Here is an 18,043-nt window from a genome sequence, read left to right as displayed (position 1 = left end):
AATCACTATATCCATAGAGGACTTGTTCTAGGAATCACTCTCCGAGAATACTCAAATATGTGGGCTTTCAGGTCCCTTCCATAAATTGGTATGCCATCTAAACTTAAACTATGTTTTTCTGGTTACTTTGTCTACATGTTATTTATCATATCCAAAATAATGTAAATTAATGTTTTACTGGGTGTTTGAGGGAATAATGACAAGAAAACTATAGCCATATTCAGCGCACACGCATTCTTTTCCTAATATTTTTGATCTGCTTAAATCTACATACATGAAGAATTCAGAAGACTGATTGCACTCACAACATCAAGTGAAACTCGCCGTCACTTGTGATTATGTAGCATTGCAGGCTATATAAACATGGTCAAAATAGCCAGCTGAGTGACAGCAGACTTGGTTTCCTTTCTTTTTTGTGGGGATTCTATGTCTGTGGCACAGAGATTGCATAGAAACTTGACTGAATTGCACCTTTTCATACTAACCATTTACAGAGGGTTAATCATCTTCTTATAACAAAGATTTTTGGCACTGATTTGTGCTCCTTTAAAACTCTGCTTTATTTGGGGTTCCTTAAAGCCTCTCCCTTCCAACCCCCCAACCCTAGAGAGGATAGAGAAGGCTAGTGGGGAGAGGGAGTACAACCCTTTTACTTCTGGCCGTCTTGGGTCTATAGGTTCTCTTGAGGCTACACCAATCTCTGTCAACAGTAAATGCATCAAGCAGGCTTCTCCATCTATCTCCTCCAAGCTGCTGGGCCATGAAGCATCTCCCCTATGTCTGTCCAAACTGTCACACTGTCTGTCTCTGGTCACTCTGGCCACCTTTCTCTTTCTGGGCCCTCGTATTTGTATCCCTCAGAGTTCTAGACTATGCTCCTCTCTATGCTACATTAGACAGGTGGCTACCAGCTGGCAAAGACCACGCCCTGCAGAAAGCAATTGTCAGCTGTGTACAAACTAAATCTGAAACTCATATCCCACACTTGAGATTAAAACAAAAGCATATTTACATAACATAACTGAGTTTTTTTAAAAAGAAAATTCAAAACTACAAGTATTTGTCCAATACATACTATTTGTGCCATGGATTTTAGTTTTCAGAGATGGCTATAACATGATGCATTTGTTTATCTTACATACTTGCTTTTATGTGACCTCACCACATCCTATTCCTGTGTCTTTTTCTCCACCTCAAAACTGGGTGTACTCTCTTTCTGCCTTGAACAACAGTGTATGAGGAAATACCTCATGACACTTGCAGAGTCAGACTCTTGGCCACTCGGAGGCCAGCCACTAGGCAATAGGACATGGAAGAGGACAAGCCATGTTAGGAGACCCTGGAGAGGGAGATGTCAAGAAGGAGAGTAGGGGACAAGTAGGAAGATCAAAGCACCTCTAAATAAAGCAAAGATCTTGGAACATATATGATATGACAGTCCCAACTATAAAATGCAATCAAATATTTTCTGAATTCCCAATTCACAAATTTAAACAAAACAATAAAATTTTATTATAAGCATCTGAGTTTTAAGATAGGTTGTTATAAAGAAATAAAAACTAAAAATAATTGTGCATGTCATATAAATCTGAAATTCCTTGAACTCACAAAAATGTTGGAATTCATGATTGGCCTAGGGATTTGGTTTATTGTACAGTAGCAAGATGAATGTGAATACTGTAACTGTTGGAGTCAAATTGCAAATTGCACATTCAAAAGATGGTTATATATAATGGCATATTTTGTATTTATTATTATTATTATTATTATCTTCCTAGTACCTATTGTCTCATTTGTGGTTTTGTTTGTTTTTTCTTAGTATTTACTGCATTTCAAGTATTCTTGGCATAGGGAAAACAAGCATTTAAGATTCCATTTTTGACCTGGAATGAGCCAATTTACTATAGAAAGGATAATTTTCATAATCAGGATTGAAATAATTATTCCAGAACATTTTACATAGGTGGAGTGTAAATTGGATTATTGAGGATGAGAAGTCAAGATGAGGACTTGCAAGGAAAATATGATACAGACTGTGAAAGAATGGTACCTGAGAAAATGCAGTATATTAAAAAGAAGACAAAGGTGTCATGGACTAGGTATATTAGAGGATATGAATACACAGAGGGGAAGAAACAGTTTAGCATGACTAGGGCTTTGTTTAAAAGGGCTTCATATGCCATGCTAAGAAATGTGGACTTGAGCCAGAAAGCATTATGGATTCACGGTAGTATACTTAGATATATGCCCTAAGCATATGGTTAGAAGGAGATGCAGCAGAGGAAAGCACAATAAGAGATGAGCCCAAGGGTCCAGGTTCACAGTCTCTGAAGCCCTGCTCCAATCCAGCATAGAAAGGTGCACAGCAGCAATGGAATGCTTCCCTACATCACTTTGCTAATCAGGACAGAAGCTTCATAGACACTTCCTACTTAAACCATAGACCTTGTAGTGTCATACAACAAGAAGCCAAGAGGTGGTCAAAAAGAAAAGAGAAAAATGTAAAAAAAAATGCAGATACCCCAAATAAGAAATTTCACACTGAAGATGTTTGTGTGTGTGTATTGAACACTAAGATAATATATTTTAATATCATGTCTTAATATTCCATTTCCACTTCAGATTTCAAAACCAAAACCATATTCTTTGAACAACAATATAGCTATGTGAGAGATTTTAGAGTTTTTCCCTTTTTAAATTAAATTCTTGATTTTTTAAAATATTTTATTATTAATTACAATTTATTTGCTTTGTATTCCCTCTGTAGTCCCTCCTTCCTCCCCTCCGAATCCTTCCTTTTCTCCTCCTTCTCCAAGCATGCCCCTCCCAAGTCCACTGGTAGGGGAGGTCTTCTTTTCCTTCCTTCTGATCCTAGTCTGTTAGGTCTCATCAGGACTGGCTGCATTGTCTTCCTCTGTGGCCTGGTAAGGCTGCTCCCCCCTCAGGGGGAGGTGCTCAAAGAGCAAGCCAATCAGTTCAAGTCAGAGACAGTCCCTGTTCCCATTACTATGGAACCCACTAGGAGACTGAACTGTCATGGGCTACACCTGTGCAGGAGTTCTGGTTTATCTCCATGCATGCTATTTGGCTGGAGTATCAGTCTCAGGGAAGACCCCTGTGCTCAGATTTCTTGGCTCTGTTGCTTTCCTTGTGGGGCTTATGTCCTCTCCAGAGATGACATCAGAAGAAGGAGAAAACAGAAAACAAGTTAGGAGCCTGCCACAAAGGGCTTCTGAAAGGCTCTGCCCTGCAGAAATAGAAAGATCTGGAAATTTTTTATTTTTATATTAATTACATTTTATTCACATTGTATCCCAGCTGTAGACCCCTCCCTCATTCCCACCCAATTCCACTCTCTCCCCTTATCTCCTCCCATGCCACTCTCCAAGTCCACTGATAGGGAAGGTCCTCCTCCCCTTCCGTCTGACCGTATCTTATTAGGTCTCATCAGACCTGGTTGCATTGTCCTCCTCTGTGGCCTGGCAAGGCTGCTCTTCTGTCAGGGGAAGGTGGTCAAGAGCCAGTCACTGAGTTTATGTCAGAGACAGTCCCTGTTTCCCTTACTAGAAAACCCACTTGGACAATGAGCTGCTGTGGGCTACATCTGAGCAGAGGTTCTAGGTTATATCCCTGAATGGTCCTTGGTTGGAGTATCAGTCTCAGAAAAGACCCCTGTGCCCAGATTTTTTGGTTCTGTTGCTCTCCTTGTGAAGCTCCTGTCCTCTCCAGGTCTTACTATCTTCCCCTACTTTCCTAAGATTCCCTTCACACTGCCCAGAGTTTGGTTATGAGTCTCAGTATCTGCTTTGATACACTGCTGGGTAGAGTCTTTCAGAGGTCCTCTGTGGTAGGCTCCTGTCCTATTTCCTGTTTTCTCCTTCTTCCAATATCCATCCCATTTGCCCTTCTGAGTGAGGATTGATCATCTTACACAGGGTCCTCCTTCTAGCTCAGCTTCTTTAGGTGTACAAATTTTTGGAGGTTTATACTGTATTATTATATGTCTACTATCCACTTATAAGTGAGTATCTACCATGTGTGGGTTTCTGTTTCTGGGATAACTCACTCAGGATGATCTTTTCTAGTTCCCTCCATTTGCCTGCAAATTTCATGATTTCCTGTAGTAGTATTCCATTGTGTAAATGTACCACAATTTCTGTATCCGTTCCTCATTGAGGGACATCTGAGTTGTTTCCAGGTTCTGGATGTTACAAATAAAGCTGCTACAAACATGGTTGAACAAACATCCTTGTTGTGCACTTGAGCATCTTTTGGATATATGCCTAGGAGTGGCATAGCTGGATTTTGAGGAAGCACTATTCCTAATTGTCTGAGAAAGTGTCAGATTAATTTCCAGAGCATTTGTACAAGTTTACATTCCTACCAGCAGTGGAGGAGGGTTCCCCTTTCTCCACAAACTCTCCAGCATGTGTTGTCACTTGAGTTTATGATCTTGGCCATTCTGATGGGTATAAAGTGAAATTGCAGAGTTGTTTTGGTTTGCATCTCCCTGATGACTAATGATGTTGAACATTTCTTTAAGTGCTCCTCTGCCATTCTATATTCCTCTACTGAGAAATCTCTGTTTAGCTCTGTACCCATTTTTTAATTGGATTACTTGATTTGTTGCTTTTTAACTTCTTTAGTTCTTTATATATTCTGGATATTAGCTCTCTGTCAGATATAGGGTTAGTGAAGATTCTGTCCCAGTCTGTAGGCTGTCATTTTGTTCTGATGACAGAGTCTTTTGCTTTACAGAAGATTTTCAACTTCCTGAGGTCCCATTTGTTGATTGTTACTCTTAGAGCCTGAGCTAATGTGTTCTGTTCAGGAAGTTGTCTCCTATAGACCCCTCCCTCATTCCCACCCAAGAGTTCTAGGCTCTTCCCACTTTTTATTCTAGCCAATTTACTGTGTCTGGTTTTATATTCAGGTCTTTGAAGACTCTGAATTAAACCCACACACTTATGGACACCTGATTATTTACAAAGATCCCAAAACCATATAATGGAAAAAAATGCATCTTCAAAAAATGTTTCTGGTCTAACTGGATGTCTACATATAGAAAAATGCAAATAGATCTGTACTTATCACCCTGCACAAAACTAAAGTCCATGAGGATCAAAGACCTCAAAATAAAACCAGACACACTAAACCTGTTAGAAGAAAAAGTGTTTACCTGATTACTTTCTCAGCCTTTTTGTCTTTAGTATACAGGAGGGCTTCTGATTGCTTTGAGTTAATTTTATATCCAGCCACTTTGCTGAAGTTGTTTATCAGCTGAAGGAGTACTCTGGATGAATTTTTGGGGTCGCTCATATATACTATCATATCATCTGCGAATAGTGACACTTTGACCTCTTTCCAATTTGTATCCCCTTGATCTCCTTTAGTTGTCTTATTGCTTTAGCTAGGACTTCAAGTACTATGTTGAAGAGATATGGAGAGAGCCTTGCCTTGTCCCTGATTTCAGTGGAATTGATTTAAGTTTCTCTCTGTTTAGTTTGATGTTGGCTATAGGCTTGCTGTATACTGTCTTTACTATGTTTAGGTATGTTCCTTGCATTCCTGATCTCTTCAAGACTTTAAACATGAATGAGTGCTGGGTTTTGTCAAATGCTCTTTTGGCATCTAAGGAGATGATTGTGTGGTTTTTCTCCTTCAGTTTGTTTATATGGTGGATTACTTTGATGGATTTCCATATATTGAACCACCCCAGCATGCCTGGGATGAAGTCTATTTGGTCATGGCGGATGATACCTTTTATGTGTTCTTGGATTCAGTTTGCATGTATTTTATTTCGTATTTTCGCATCAATGTTCATAAGAGAAATAGGTCTAAAGTTCTCTTTTTTTGTTGGGTCTTTGTGTGGTTTAGGTGTCTAGGTGACTGTGGCTTCACAGAATGAGTTTGGTAATGTTCCTTCTGTCACTATTTTTGTGGAATAATTTGAAGAGAATTGGAATTAGCAGTTCTTTGAAGGTCTGGTAGAATTATTCACTGAAACCATCTGGCCCAGCGCTTTTTTTTTTTTTTTTGGAAGGGAAACTCCTGATGACTGCTTCTATTTCCTTGCTAGGACTATTCAATCTTCTACCTGCTTGATTTAATTTTGGTAAATGGAATCTATCAAGAAAATTATCCATTTCAAATTCTGTGGCATATAGGCTTTTGTAATGATTGTTTGGATTTCCTCAGTGTCTATCCTTATGCCGCCCTATTCATTTATGATTTTGCTGATTTGAATAATTTCACTCTGCCTTTTTTTTTGGCTAAGGGTTGGTCTATCTTGATTTTCTCAAAGAACCAGCTCTTGGTTTCATTGTTTCTTTGAATGATTTTATTTGATTTTAATTTATTGATTTTAGCCTGAGTTGATTATTTCCAGCCATCTACTTCTCTTGGGCTTGTCTGCTTCTTTTTCCCCCCCCCCCTAGGGTTTTTAGGTGGGCCATTAAGTTGCTTGTATATGATTCAAATTTCTTCTTGAAGACACTTAGTGCTATGAATTTTCTTCTTAGCACTGCTTTCATTGTTCCATAAGTTTGGGTATGTTGTACCTTCATTTTCATTGAATTCTAGGATGACTTTGATTTTTTCTTTATTTCTTCCCTAATCCAGCTGTCATCGAGTAGGGAGTTGTTCAGTTTCCATGTGTGTGTAGGCTTTTTGCTATTTCTGTTGTTGTTGAGGTCCAGCTTTAGTCCATGGTGGTCAGATAGAATATAAGGGATTATTTCAATCTTCTTGTATCTGCTGAGTTTTGCTTTGTGACCAACTATATGATCTATTTTGCAGAAGGTTCCGTGAGGTGCTGAAAAGAAGGTATACTCTTTTGAATTGGTGTGAAAATTTCTGTAGACATCTGTTAGGTCAAATTGATTTAGAGCCTCTATAAGTGCCTTCATTTCCCTATTTAGCTTCTGTCTAGATGATCTGTCCCTTGGTGAGAGTAGAGTATTAAAGTTTCCCACTATTAAGATGTTGGGATCAATGTGTGATTTCAGTTTTAATAATGTTTCATTTATAAATGTAGGCACTCTTGTATTTAGTGCATAAATGTTCAGAATTGTGATGTCCTCCTGGTGGATTTTTTCTTTGATGAGAATGAAGTACCCTGTCTTATCTTTTTTGATTAATTTTTGTTGAAAGTCTGTTTTATTAGATATTAGGACAGCTACCCCAGCTTGTTTTCTGGGTCTATTTGCTTGAAAAACATTTTTTCTAGCCTTTAACTCTAAGGTAGTGTTTATCTTTGTTGCAGAGGTGTGTTTCTTGGATGCAGCAGAATGCTGGATCCTCTTTCCACAACCATTCTGTTAGTCTGTGTCTTTTTTATTGGAGAGTTGAGTCCATTGATGTTGATAGATAATAGTGACCAATAAATGTTAGTTCATTTTATTGAGTAGTTGATGGTGTTACTGTGATTCATTGCTTGTTTTCTTTTAATTTTTGTAGTGAAAGTTATCTGTATCTTATGTCTTCTTGGGTGTAGTGGTTTTTTATTTTTTTATTTTTTTATTTTTTGTATTAGTGTTTTTCTTCTAGTGTCTTCTATAGGGCTGGGTTGCTGTATAGATATTGTTTAAATTTAGTTTTGTCTTGGAATATTCTGCATTCTCATTCCATGTTGATTGAAAGTTTTGCTGGGTATAGTAGTCTGTGTTGGCATTTGTGGTTCTTTAAAATCTGCATGATATCTACCCAGGCCCTTCTTGCTTTCATAGTTTCTGTTAAGAAATCTGGTGTGATTCTGATAGGTCTAACTTTATATTTTACTTGGCATTTTTTCCTTGCTGCCTTTAATATTTTTTCTTTGTTCTGTAGGTTTAGTGTTTTGACTATGATGTGAAGAGAAGAGTTTTTTTCTGGTCTACTCTATTTAGTGTTCTGTAGGCTTCTTGTATGTTTATAGACATCTCTTTCTTTAAGTTGGGAAAATTTTCTTCTATGATTTTCTTGAAAATGTTTTCTGAAACAGGTCTTTCAATTGCTTGGTTAATGTCACCCCAAGGTACTTTATGTTATCAGTGGCTATTGTAAAGGATGTTGTTTCACTAATTTCTTTCTCGGCCCTTTTGTCTTTGGTATACAGGAGGGCTTCTGATTTTTTTGAGTTGATTTTGTATCCTGACACTTTGCTGAAGGTGTTTATCAGCTGGAGGAGTTCTCTGGTTGAATTTTGGGGGTTGCTCATATATACTATCATATCATCTGCGAATAGTGACATTTTGACCTCTTCCTTTCCAATTTGTATCCCCTTGATCTCCTTTAGTTGTCTTATTGCTCTGGCTAGGACTTCAAGTACTATGTTGAAGAGGTATGGAGAGAGTGGGCAGCCTTGTCTTGTCCTTGATTTCAGTGGGCTTCATTTAAGTTTCTCTCCATTGAGTTTGATGTTGGCTATAGGCCTGCTGTATATTGCCTTTACTATGTTTAGATATGTGCCTTGTATCCCTGATCTCTCCAAGACTTTAAACATGAATGGGTGTTGGACTTTGTCAAATGCTTTTTCAGCATCTAAGGAGATGATCATATGGTATTTTTCCCTTCAGTTTGTTTATGTGGTGGATTACATTGATGGATTTCCATATGTTGAACCACCCTTGCATGCCTGGGATGAAGCCTACTTGGTCGTGGTGGATGATATCATTGATGTGTTCTTGGATTTGGTTTGCAAGTATTTTATTGAGTATTTTGTCATCAATGTTCATAAGAGAAATAGGTCTGAAGTTCTCTTTTTTTGTTGGGTGTTTGTGTGGTTTAGGTATCAGGGTGACTGTTGCTTCATAGAATGAGTTTGGTAATGTACCTTCTGTTTGTATTTAGTGTAATAGTTTGAGGAGAATTGGTGTGAGCACTTCTTTGAAGGTCTGGTAAAATTCCGCGCTGAAACCATCTACCCCAGGGCTTTTTTTGGAGGGGAGACCGTGAATGACTGCTTCAATTAAACTTCAAGTCTCTGAAGAAAGAAATTGAAGAAGATATCAGAATATGGAAAGATCTCCCGTGCTCATGGATTGGTTAGATTAACATTGTGAAAATGGCCATCCTGCCAAAAGCAATCTACAGATTCATTGCAATTCCCATCAAAATACCAACTCAATTCTTTACAGACCTTGAAAAAAAAGATTCTCAGCTTCATATGGAGAAACAAAAAAAAAAAAAAAAAAAAAAAACCAGAATCTCCAAAACAATCCTGTACAATAACAGATCATCTGGAGGTATCTCCATCCCGATCTCAAGTTGTACTACAGAGCAATAGTAATAAAAACTGCATGGTATTGGCATAAAAACAGAAAGGAGGATCAATGGAACCGCATAGAAGACCCAGAAATAAACCCACACACCTATGAATACTCGATTTTTGACAAAGAAGTCTAAACCATTCAATGGAAAAGACAGCATCTTCAACAAATGGTGCTGGTCCAACTGGATGTCCACATGCAGAAACATGAAAATAGATTTATATTTATCACCCTGCACAAAACTAAAGTCCAAGTGGATCAAAGACCTCAACATAAAACCAGATACTCTAAATCTGTTAGAAGAAAAATTGGGGAACAGCCTAGAACTCATTGGCATAGGAGACAACTTCCTGAACAGAACACCAACAGCACAGGCTCTAAGAGTAACAATCAATAAATGGGACCTCATGAAACTGAAAAGCTTCTGTAAAGCAAAGAACACCGTCATCAAAACAAAACGACTACCTACAGATTGGGAAAGAATTTCACTAACCCTTTATCTGACAGAGGGCTAATATTCAGTATATACAAAGAACTAAAGAAGCTGAAAAGCAGCAAATCAAGTAACCCAATTAAAAAATGGGGAACAGAGCTAAACAAAGAATTCTCAACAGAGGAATATCGAATGGCAGAGAAACACTTAAAGAAATGCTCATCCTCATTAGCCATCAGGGAAATGCAAATCAAAACGACCCTGAGATATCACCTTACACCCATCAGAATGACCAAGATGAAAAACTCAAGGGACAACACATGCTGGAGAGGTTGTGGAGAAAGGGGAACCCTCCTCCACTGCTGGTGTGAATGTAAACTGGTACAACCACTCTGGAAATCTATCTGGCGCTTTCTAAGACAATTAGGAATAGTGCTTCCTCAAGACCCAGCTATACCACTGCTAGGTATATACCCAAAGTTTGCTCAAGTACACAAAAGGGATATTTGCTCAACCATGTTTATAGCAGCTTTATTTGTAATAGCCAGAACCTGGAAACAACCCAGATGTCCATCAACGGAGGAATGGGTACAAAAATTGTGGTATTTTTACACAATGGAATACTGCTCAGAAATCTAAAAAGAGGAAATCATGAAATTTGCAGGCAAATGGTGGGATCTAGAAAAGATCATCCTGAGTGAAATATCCCAGAAGGAGAAAGACAAACATGGTATATACTCACTTACATAGTCCTATAAGATGTGATAAACATAATGAAATCTGTACACATAAAAAAGATAATCAAGAGAGCGGACATGGGGTAAGATGATCAATCCTCATTTAGAAAGACAGATGGGATGTGTATTGAACATATGACAGGAGTCTACTGAGAGCATTTGAAAGACTCTAACTAGCAGTGTTTTCAAAGCAAAGACTCATGACCAAACCTTTGGCAGAGTACAGGGAATCATAAGAAAGAAGGGGAGTTAGTCTGATGGGGAAAGGATAGGAGCTCCACAAGGACCAAATATATATGGACACAGGGTCTTTTCTGAGACTGACATTCAACCAAGGACCATGTATGGATATAACCTAGAACCTCTGCTCAAATGTAGCCTGTGGTAGCTCAGTAACCAATTGGTTTCCCATAGTGAGGGGAACAGGACTATTTCTAACAGGAACTCAATGACTGGCTCTTTGGCCTCCCCACCCCCCAAGGGAGGAGCAGTCCTGTTAGGCCACAGAGGAGAGCTTTGCAGCCAGTCCTGAAGATACCTAATAAAACAGGATCGGATGATAGGGGAGGAGGTTCCCCCTATCAGTGGACTTGGAAAGGGGCATGGTGGAGATGAGGGGGGGAGAGAGGGACTGGGAGGGAATGAGGGATCGGGATACAGAGTTAATAAAATGTAATTGATAAGAAAAAAATAAAATTAAAAAAAAAGAAAATATTTTCTGGACTTTAGAGCCTGAAATCTTCTTTTTCATCAATTCCCATTATTCTTAGATTTTATTTTTTCATGGCATCCTTGAGTTCATGAATTTTTTTTGTGTTTGGGACTTTTCCAATTTTACTTTTTCTTTGAGAAACTATCAATTTCAGCAAGTGTATCTTCAGCACCTGAGATTCTCTCTTCCATCTCTTATATTTTATTGGTGATGCTTACCTTTGTGGCCCCTGATCTTTTCTCTAAGTTCCTTGTTTTTTTTTTTCTGTTTGTGTTTTCTTTATTGATTCTAATTCTTTTTTTTCACTTACATTTAATATTTATTTGAGAACTCAGTTCATGAGTACAATACATTTTTATCATTTTCACCCTTCCCACACAACCTTATAAGAACTCTTGTGTCACCTACACATATATTCTCTCTCAAATTCATTCACTCTTCTTTTATTATACAGATTACTGACTCCAATTAATGACACATACATACTCATGGAGACAAGGCTAATAACCTACCTAGACAATGAAGACAAGTGACTTTTTTTTTCTCCGTCAGCAGCCACCATCTGCATGCATATTATCATCTAGGAATAGGACTTTGTGACATTTTCCACCACCCATGCTGAGATATTGCCTGGCGTGGTCTTGTGCAGGCAACTAAACATGAAGAGAGCTCACAGCTGTAACATCCTCGTCATGTATGTCATTGCTGTTCTAGGTCTTGTAGTGTTTATGTCACTGTACCCTTTCTTTTGTAATACTTCCCGAACGTTGGGTGTACAGGCTAGGTTATAGATGATGACACTTAGGGTTAGACACTCCATAGTTACTGCATTATGCTATGTTATTGTTTTCAGTAACAACCTCCGTTTACTACCAAAAGAAACTTCTATAATGAGAAGTGGAGTTTGCACTAAACTATAAGTTCGAAGGTAAGAATTTTAAAAAGTACGCTCAATCCCCATCCTGAAAGGCAAAGAGGATGGACATCAGAAGAAGAAGAAAACAGGAAACAACCTAGGAACCTGCTACAGAGATCATCTGAAAGCCAGAAGAAGAAAACAGGAAACAACCTAGGAACCTGCCACAGAAAGCATCTGAAAGCCTCTGCCCTGCAGACTATCAAAACAGATGCTGAGTCTGATGGCCAACTGGCAGGCAGAGTGAATGGAATTTTATGTAAGAAGTAGGAAATAGCAAGAGCTGGAGAGGACAAGAACTCCACAAGGAGAGCAACAGAACAAGAAAATTTGAACACAGGGAACTTCCCAAAGACTCAAACTCCAACCAAGGACCATCCATGGAGACAACCCAGAATCCCTGCACAGATGCAGCCCATGGCAGACCAGCGTCCAAGTGGCTTACATAGTGATGGAAAGAGGGACTGCCCCTGACATAAATTGATTGGCCTGCTCTTTGATCACCTCCCCCCGAGGGGGGAACAGCCCTACCAGGCCACAGAAGAAGTCAATGCAGCCATTCCTGATGTGATCTGACAGACTAAGATCAGAAGGAAGGAGAGGAGGACCTCCCCATCAGTGGACGTGGGGAGGAGCACACATGAAGAAAGGGTAGGTAGGGTAGGATTGGGAGGGAAGGAGGGAGGGGCTTATGGGGGGACGCAAAATGAACAAAGTACAATTAATAATAAGAAGAAGAAAGTTAAAAAAAGTAAATGAAACTATATTAGTTTAGCAATGCTTTAGTAGTAAGTTCTTTGCTAGCATTTATGACCTCTCCAGCTATGGATCCTTTTCTACATTCACAATAAGAGACATGAGTTCTATCATATCAAAGAGGCTTTAAGGACAATCAGATACTTGATATTTGATATAAATATCCTTCCTATATCAAATTCTAAATTAGTTTTGTAGGAAGATTCTAATTCTTTTTTTATGCTTTGCACCATTTCCTTCATCAGTTTGAATATGGATTTTTGTCTTTCTATGATGGCTTCTGTTTTTTTTTTTTTTTTTTTTTTTTGGTTTTTTTTCGTTTCCTCTCTATATGCTCCTAATTGTGCCACTACTTGTGCCTCTATTTGTTTGGCTGTATTTGCCTGTATTTCTTTGAGAGCTTTTTTCATTTCCTCTTTATTTGCCTTCACTTGTATGACTATTTCTCTGAGAGATTTGCTCATTTCCTCTTTATGTATCTCTAATAACTGGATAATCATAGCTTTAAAGTCATTTTTCTGTGTTTCCAATGAATTGAAATATCCATTGATTTTGGGGGTTAGAGCCATGATGTCCTGATTTTTGTTGGGTGTGTTTTTATGCCGACCTCTGGCCATCAGCTTATCCGTATCCTTCCCTGTTTGTTCCTGGAGTCTGTACTTCAGACCGGGTCCGTCTTTCTCTGGTGTCCAGAGTTTTCTCCAGAAAGATGAGAGAGATTCAGTGGTTTGAGAGTGTGCATTGGTGTTTCAGCTGTACCTAAGGGAGGAATAGCCGCTGGCGCAGAATCACAATTGTGGGGGAGCAAGTGTGTGTGTGTGTGTCTGTGTGTGTGTGTGTGTGTGTGTGTGTGTGCGTGTGTGTAAGTTTGTCTTGAAGGAAAGAGTGGTAGAGAGTGTAGATGCTTGGAATGTTGGTGGGGTGCTGGCGCTGGAGGGGTTGTGGATGCTAGCACTGTTCACGGCTGCAATTTGTGGCCGCTGTTTGTGGGCACCATGTGCCTGCACCAATTTCCTGAATACCTCAGTGGTCTGCAGTCCTGTTATACTGTTGTTCTGGTATCCAGGAGTTGTTTGCCTGGACTTCACTAGTAGACCCTCAGAGCAGGAGCTTCAATGATGATATTGCTGTCCCAAGAATCCCTATGTTGCTACAGAACTTGGGGGCTGGTGTTGCGGTCCACTGGGAATCCAGCCACCACAACAAAACTAAAAGGCTGCTGGAACAGATGCCTTCTGGAAGGTCCTGGGAAGCCACTGGCCTGCTTGGCCTGGTGGAGCCACCATCACTGTGTTCTGTGGTAGTCACTGTGTGCCACAACTGCAGCCTCTGCCTCTATCAAGGAGGAAGAAGGGAGGGGTGTTAAGGGAAATGCTGGGGGATTGAGTATTCTCTGTCTCAAATCTCAAGCAGGAGGTTCTGTGCTAGGAGCAGCTGGCACTGTGGACCAAGTCTGCTGCCTCCAACACTGCCTCTGCCATTGAGTAGGGAGGTCTGGCAAGGGGAAATGCTTGGGACTTGAGTCCCCAGGAGAAGTCCCCGTAGAAGTCAGCAGTTGATCTGAGTCCTAATGGTCTCAGCTCAGGGTTTGTCCCCTTTCTCCCAGCAAGACTCAATGTCCATGTTCTGGGTTCAGCTGCCCCTCCATTCACCAATTATGGAGTTTCAGATCCTCTGCCCCTCAGATAAAGTGCACGCTAGTCACCACCAACTTCGATCCTCCACGCTGTGGCTTTGGAACTCACCTGAAATCTATTCACAGCCCACAGCAGCTACATTCAGACTACAGCACACCAACCATTCAAGCCTGCTCAGCTGTAGAGCGAACATCCTTTCCTCCTTTTTATAGCAAAGAATTTAGCAGTTGAAATTATATTTTTCTAACATTAAAGAAAATGTTTTTGTGGGGAAAAAAAGGTCAGCATTTTGGTTTGGTGGTGTTAATCTTATTATTATTTCAATAGAAGAACCAAACAAAGAAAAAACAACCACATGAGATTGTGCATGGCTAAGTGTTTCAACATGAGAGGACATCATAACCTAAGGAATCTTGAAGGTGGAAACAAAGAGTCAGAAGAGAATTTTATCCTCATCACATGCAAATCTCATGAGAGTGACACGGGGAAAATACAATTCTCTCGGTGGCATAAAATGCTTTATTATGATGACCTGATCCCCAGGCTTTATAAAATTCTGAACTTGTGTTCTTTGAGTTCTGATATTCTTCTCATCAAAATCACTATCCCAATTTTAACTGCACTTCCTTGGAGGGAGAAAACATCAACTCACTGTATTTATAGCTGGTGCTTAATTACTATATGTAATATTTATCTGGATAGTCATCTGTTTTTATGTCTTCTCTCTGACTGGTAAGATTGTCAATAGATGAGGCTCTTAGCACCTTGCCCAGGGATATGTCATTAAGTATATATTCATGCATTTGGTCCTCATGGCTTGTCCTTTGGTTCCTTAAAATAATGGCCTATTTTTAGCAGCAATTCTTGAGATGTTTTTCTTTGCTCCATATTGTGGCTTAGAGACCAATTAGACTTTTATTTCTATCTAATTATTCTGATCACTGATGTAGAACAAGAACCCAACTTTTATTTTCATTATTCTGTTACTTAACTTAGCTTCTTAATTCACAGAACCATAGTGCAACTTTAGACTACTTGATTTAATAAGCAAAATATTTTACTCTCACTCCATCAAATTATATGTAAAAGCGCCACCTCCATACTACCCAGAAATACTGATCTATTTGTGAATGGGGTAAAGAGAAGCCATATCAGATTTTCTTATAGATTTTACCTCCCTTTTCACTGAGCCAATGAGCTAATAGCTTGTGAATACAGTGCTAAGTTGTTCACCATAATAGCCTCTGCTTAACTCCCACATCTTGCTATCTCTTGGATTATTGATAGGTGACATCCAGTCTAAACCATAAAGCAGGTATCGAGTCTAAGCCAGGTAAACACAAGTCATTGCTAAAGCTAAGGTAATATATTATTATGACACAATGTACATATTTTTCTTAACTTCTTATTTGCCAAAGCATTTGATGGTAGGACACTTAGACATCTCGGACTAACCCTGGTCCAGCACGAATTTGCAGTAATAAGCATGACAGTACTCTTAAAAGAGCTGTTTGCCCTACATCTGTTTTTCTCTAAGCTGGAAGTTTCTCTCCCAATAGAAAGACATATGCCATTAGCTAAGTGGCCTTTATTTTGACATTCAGACAATCTTTAATCCTTTATAAATTTGAATAGGGATGACATTTTGATTCCTTCCTTCTTCTCCTATATTCTGCCCAACAGAATGATTAAAAATAGCAGATCACTAATATTTCATTTATCATTATAAGGTTTTCTACTGTGAATTAGTGAATCATTTCTTTTCATGAGCACAGGCTTGCATTTCTGCCCCTTTTTATGTCTGTTGTCTCCATTTCTATCTTTCCTAAACCCTTCTTGATTTTCCTTTTACGTTCTTATAAGCCGCAGCTCCCCTGTTTGGAGTCTGAGTTCTGGAGTGTCACCTAAAAAACACGGGTATTGAGGAATAGGGTTGGAAATGGGTCAGGGAATGACGTAGTCTGAACTGAGAAACCCTCTTGCTTTGAGCCAGCTTTTATCCCTGGTGACCCAGAAATCTTCACTGTGCCTCCTCTCCTGTGACTACTATAGGCCTGAATCCCTGGCAGTGCCGGAGATGCTTCTCATAGATTCCAAATTCCTACTCACATTACCTGTCTGTTTAGCTCCCAGCACCCCCACTTCTGTATGCTCAGTCTATCAGTCTATCCCAGGACTGCCAATGAAAATGACAGAATCTCTAGATCTTTCTTCCCTGCTGTTTGTAATTATTTTGGAGCCACAGCTTCCTTCGTTACTCATGGAAGATTAAGTGCTAATAGCTTTGTGCAGGCCAGAGACCAGCTAATAATCCATAGTTTCCTTCGAGAATTTCCCCTCTTTTTTCTAAAGTTGGCTGAACTTCCATCATAATATCAGAAAAAAAAAAAAAAAAAACGAATCAATACATCTTTACTTCTCTTCTACCGCTTGCATCCAGAAAGAGAAAAAATGCCTACTGTTCTTTTATTATCTTATTGTAAAACCTAAAATGCTAGGTGGTAGGTAGACTGATGGAGAAAGACACTCCAGAGCCTTTTTGCTATTTATGGGCCATGTCAGGGCTTTGTTTATTACTATTGCCTCTTCTCCAATCCACTTAAACAACCTATAAATCGTCAATGGTGTCCATGGAAACAAATGGACAGTGCACTTAAAAATGGTGGAGGAAGTATATGAAGAATGAGAAGGCGCTTGTCAGAAAATAAAAACTAGGTTTCTTTCTAAAATCATACTCTATCAAGTCTAATTTTTAAAAGATAGAAAGCAAGACCATCTTCTCATGCATTTTCTCTTCCCCAGAGAAATAGGCGAAGGAGGTCCAAGAGGAAGCAGGGCAGAAGCTATTGGAAATCCCAGAAAATAAGGACTGGGCCCTGTGTCTGACTTCTTCCGAACTTTCTGTTTATTCCTCTTCTTTTATTTTCTTGTCGTTATTCTGTTTCTGTATTACTTGCTCTCCTCAGAGAACGATCTCCAGGTATCCTGCTTATATCAGAGGCATAGATAAAACAAGCATCTGTCCTGAACATTGAGGAGAGCTTCCCTCCCACAGAAGGAGCCCCAACTGTTGGAATTTGAAGTTTTATTCCAGAAAACTTGGAGTAAAAATAAATTCATTGTCCACAGCTAACAAACAGCTTTAAGTAGAGAAAAGAAAATTCATTACTTTCTCTTTACATAATATTTCCTTGAGCGCCTTTGCATTCTCCATGAGCAAGCGGAGTGGGTGGTAGAAGAGTAGTGGGAAAGGAAAATAAAAACAAAATCAAAAAAAAATCTTGCCATCGTACTATCAAAATATACATAATTAAGTCTATGCTAATATACATAGCAAATATACATAATTAGCATAGACTTTATTATGTATATTTTAATTAAGATAACATGGACAAGCTAGAGTTTATCCATCATATTTTCCTGTACTGGACCCTAAGTGCATAGCAGGATAAACTCATTGAATACACACAAAAACCTATGCCTCTTTGCAGGTCCACTTAAATAAGCTGTAAAAGTTCAGTGGTTTCCATGGAAACAAATTGGCAAAATGGACAGTGCACAAAAAAAAAAAAAAAAAAAATAGTGTCACTACAGGAGACCAAGA

Source organism: Psammomys obesus, unplaced genomic scaffold, assembly GCF_907164565.1.
Source record: "Psammomys obesus unplaced genomic scaffold, mPsaObe1.curated_primary_1811, whole genome shotgun sequence".
Taxonomy (NCBI): Eukaryota; Metazoa; Chordata; class Mammalia; order Rodentia; family Muridae; genus Psammomys; species Psammomys obesus.
Note: the sequence above shows the minus strand (reverse complement) of the source record.